Source organism: Taudactylus pleione, unplaced genomic scaffold (genome assembly GCF_031769625.1).
Source record: "Taudactylus pleione unplaced genomic scaffold, aTauple2 ptg000041l, whole genome shotgun sequence".
In the NCBI taxonomy this organism is placed as follows: Eukaryota; Metazoa; Chordata; class Amphibia; order Anura; family Myobatrachidae; genus Taudactylus; species Taudactylus pleione.
In genome coordinates this window covers 7,274,264-7,278,991 of record NW_028284443.1, presented here as the reverse complement: position 1 = coordinate 7,278,991, position 4,728 = coordinate 7,274,264, and positions in this window count along the sequence as shown.

Sequence of the window (4,728 nt, the reverse complement as noted above, 5' to 3'; positions counted from 1 at the left end):
TTTTTTCTTTGCATTGTGTCCCAGATTGTCATATCTGCCCTACTGCACGGCAGATCTGACAATGCGATGTGCGACCAGCGAGGACGCGCATCGCATCGTGATCGTGAGTGGGGACTCACGATTTACTCTCAATTTGGCCAGATTTTACACGATCTGTCGTTCCAATGTGTCGGAATTGGCCAGATTGGGTAAAATATCGCTATGTGTGTGGCCAGCTTTAGGTACCAGGGAGGGAGTGTTAGGTTTAGTGTGCGGGGAGGGGGAAGTTAGGCTTAGGCACTAGGGGGGAGGTTAGGTTTAGGAACTGGGAAGGTTTAGGGTAGGGGTTAGGGTTAGTGCTAGCATACTTCCCTATGGGTGTCGGGATTCTGACTGTCAGGATGCTGCTTAATTGATAATGAAGTAACCAGGGAATAGCCCACACCTGTCCACGAAATAGCTTTTGCGTTGATAGTCCCATTACTTTTGGCCCCTTAAAAAGTGGGAGGCACATATAGAAACCGTTGTAATTCCTACACCGTTCACCTGATTTGGATGTAATTACCCTCAAATGAAATCTGAAAGTCTGCAGTTAAAGCACATCTTGTTTGTTTCATTTCAAAGCCATTGTGGTGGTGAATAGAGGCCAAAATATGAAAATTCTGTCAATGTCCCAATATTTATGCACCTGACTGTATATATGGAAATGTGGGACCAGTGATACTTTAATACTTGTGAGGGCTCATAATAAAGAGCCATGAAATAACATCGAAAAGCTCCATTGATACTGTATCCCCCATAAGCCTACACATAAAGAAACACTCCATCACATTAATATCCATACAACTCCAATTCAGCAATAATACATTCCTCACAAGATCCCATTTCACATTAATATACCCTCCAACATCAGCCGCCAGATGTCATTAATACACCCTCCTCATTTCAGTACCTACATGTCATTAATACATCCCTTATATCAGCCTCCACATGGCATTACTATACCCTCTCACCATCAGCCCCTACATCTCATTAATACACACCTAACATCACCCCCCATATGGTATTTTACAACCTCAAATATAATTGCTGCACCTCAAATAAAGTAAAATAGTTAGGGGTGTATTCTTGCTTGTTCTGATGATCTGTATTAGAATTTTTGGGTGATAACAAGGGGACATTTTGGAAAACTGGGACATATGGCAATGCTAATGGCTTCTCTGGATGGGACTGGAAGTTATACCAAGTGAGAGAGGGGAAAAATAATGGGTAATTAAGGTCAATAAATAATGTAATTAACTTAAAATTGGAATATTATCGTTGTATTATACATTGAAGTTTTGTTTTACAGTTATGACTTTTGAATAAACACTATTATGCTTTATTCAAATGTTATGTACAGTAAAATAATAATCACGCTATTACATTTAGCCATGAAGATCAAAATGTTTATTTGGTATGAAATATAGATATTCTGTATATTTTTGCCTGAATGTTTTGCAGTTTTTTCAATGAATTTCCTGCAAGCAAACTAATCCTCAAAGCATTTGACAATGAAAGGTGCTTTTGTAAAGTTAGAAGAGTGCCGACTAAGAGTCTCTGGAAGCTCATTTCAAATAACTGCTGGCCTCATGAATAAGGAGAATTACTTATTTTCTTTCATTTACATTTGCATTAAACAGTGCAGCACAGTTCGGCACATTGCCCAGGAGAAGGGGATCCCCGTTCCTCTGGGATATCTTGCAGACACCACGTCTCCAATCAAACCTCATTATGACGCTAATTTGTTGCATGAAAAAATATCTTTGTGGCTGTTCTAATAGGTCCTTTACAAATATATCCTTTCCAAATGAAACTTAATATGTGGAGCTTCCAAGTTTTATAAATTCTTCATTTTTACCTAAAGTGAACCAATGTTTGCAATAAAAGGTCACTATACTACTGCTTGAAATGAATGAATAATTCACATTACCTACTTGAATGTGTCTAATTCATCAGTAATGTAATCTTATATCCAGTGTAAGATTTATTTTTATGTGGCTTTCTTTGTTTAGATTCCACTACACTGCCAATTTTGGAATGTTCTGTGCAATCTATTCTACACATACATACTTACATAGCTCATTGTGTTCTTATCCAAAAATAAAAATAAAGCTATTTTACAGGCTAACGTGGACTTGATAACATCATACCCAATATTTCTAAAGCAGATAAATAATTTATCAAACCTTAAATAAATACAATAGTTGAATAGCAAACAATAAATCGCATACATAAAGAAATATATATATGCTATATTCACTAAATTTAAAATTTTTAATGTGAAAGGAATGGCCAAATCACTTGCATCTCAGAGGATGTGCAAAAATCAGTTTTGTGAACCCCCCCCAAATTTTTTTTGAGCTCCTATTAATTGTGAACACAACCTGCTGACAATCAAATTGAATTGTTGATTGAAGCAGGGTATGCTGTACAAGATCATGCTGATTTTATCGGAGGCAGCAATTTATCCTCTAATATAATAATGATAAGTGCTGGCAAGACTGTATGTGACATATGCAAGCAGGAAGTTACAGATGGAGATATACAAATTGGCATAACAGGCAAAGTACTCAGACAGCATAAAGTAATAAAGCCAATATGATGATAACTAGTCATATGCAATTGTAATTATTATTTTTTTTCTTAATTTTATTTATTTTTTTGTCAGGAATAGCCTTTAGTTACCTACCAATGTCACTTTTAATTGTTAATGAATTGTAGTGAATGTATTATTTAATAATGTTTACATAGTTTTCAATGTCAATGAGGTATGTACCGTAAGTGATGAAAGAGAATGTGCAATTTGCTAAAAAAGCTAAACAATAAAAAAAAATATTTAAGAATTTTAATTTAATCTAGAAACAATGTAATATGCATGTAATATATGTATGTAATGAAATGTATGAAATGTAATGAAATTTATGTAATATATAATACCAATAGTGTCTACTGTACATTGTCATTAGCATTTTTTTAAAGTCTTTGTTTTCTAACTTCATGTACAAAGATAAAACAGAATCAATATTTATATATAAACATGTTTGCTTGGATCTCTACCGTAAGCGTGAGCACCAAAAAGGGATAACCATGAACCAACCATGAAAACAGCCTATGCAACTTTTTCTGTATAATAATGTCCCTTTCACTCTAAATTTTGTAAGCAATATAACTGCCTATGGAGAGCATGCAACATTCAGTGTAGTCTGCAATTAATTGTCAACATCTAAACAAGAAATTAGTCTAAACAACAGTTTATGTGCAACGGGTGGTACATCATTTGGCTGAGATACTTGGGTAAGACACCTTCAGAATTTATTTTCCCTGATATATATATATATATATATATATATATATATATATATATACTGTATATACCTTCCTTCCCTCTACTCCCCAATATCATCTGTAAGAGCAGGGACAAAAAAACTATTGTACTTGTAATCTTGATGAGGGAGGCCTTGGTTTGCACAGCTAAAGAGGAGGGAACCCTTTAGACTACCAATTCCTTAGGATCTTTTTCAGCAGAGGCTTAAAAACATACCAGGATCTGGCAAACTATGATCAATGGCTTGGATTTTGACATTGCAAAAACTTTATTGAATACATTAATAGCTCCTAGTTCCCAGTGCACACCTAAAACATACTATTGGATCTGGGAAGGTTTCCAAGAATGGTGGGATAATTCAGGTCACAAGTTTTTCACACTTTTTGGCCAAAGCTATAGTGCTGCCAACAGCTTTATGTCTAGTAACAATAAATGCTCTTGGACCTGTTATCAGCTTTTTGTCATCTTGGTTTCTGCAGGTCCTCATAAATATTGAAAGTTTCACTCTGCAACTTAAATGTTTATCAAAGATTCATTCTCCTAGCCCATCAAGTGGAGAAACTCCAAGGTTTTTAGGAAAATATATATATTCCTGGTCTGTTAGGCTGGATATCATGCAGATGAATTTAGCAGCTAAAAGTTGATCAGCTCTGAATCATAAAGCAGTATCTGGACCTCAGAATGTTATGGCTTACTCATTCTGGGCTTTGTCTACTGGGAGCTCTCCAGAGGTTCTTTGTAAGGTGTCAATGTGTCTTCCCTTTACACCTTTTATCAGGCATTACTTGATCACAATATTAGGCCCCATCTATCTTCAGTCATAAAGTTCTTCTGACTTCTCAATCAGATAAGATTAGATAATTGCTCCAATGCCCTCCTTGGGAATAAATCACACAGATACAAGAAATAGATGAAAGGCGGCACTCTCAAGACTTCTCTTCAAACACCAATGTTCATTTGTAATCCAACATATGTTTTGGGCAGATGATGGGTTTCTGCCCGAAACATTCCCTGACAATGGGCTTCTGCAGAAAACATATATAGTATATATATTTTTAAAGACATATTCATGTTCATTCTATGTTTACACCCTCTGTATCCCCTAATAATGTCCACTGTCGTGTTACACGTACCATAACTTTATTTGTCACATCCTATACATGGAACCAGTTTGACCCTCCCCATTAGTTATGATTTCATGTCCTTATTTTTTAGGTTCATGAGGACAGATAAAGTAGGGATATTATACACATAAATTTGTATAGCCTCTCCTCTGATAGCTGAATTGGAAATAACTCTCTTGGTGCCCAATGTGCAGGTAAAGAAAAATGTGAAATGTTTTGACATAAGGTTTAAATATTTTCTAGTATTTTCTAGCTTTG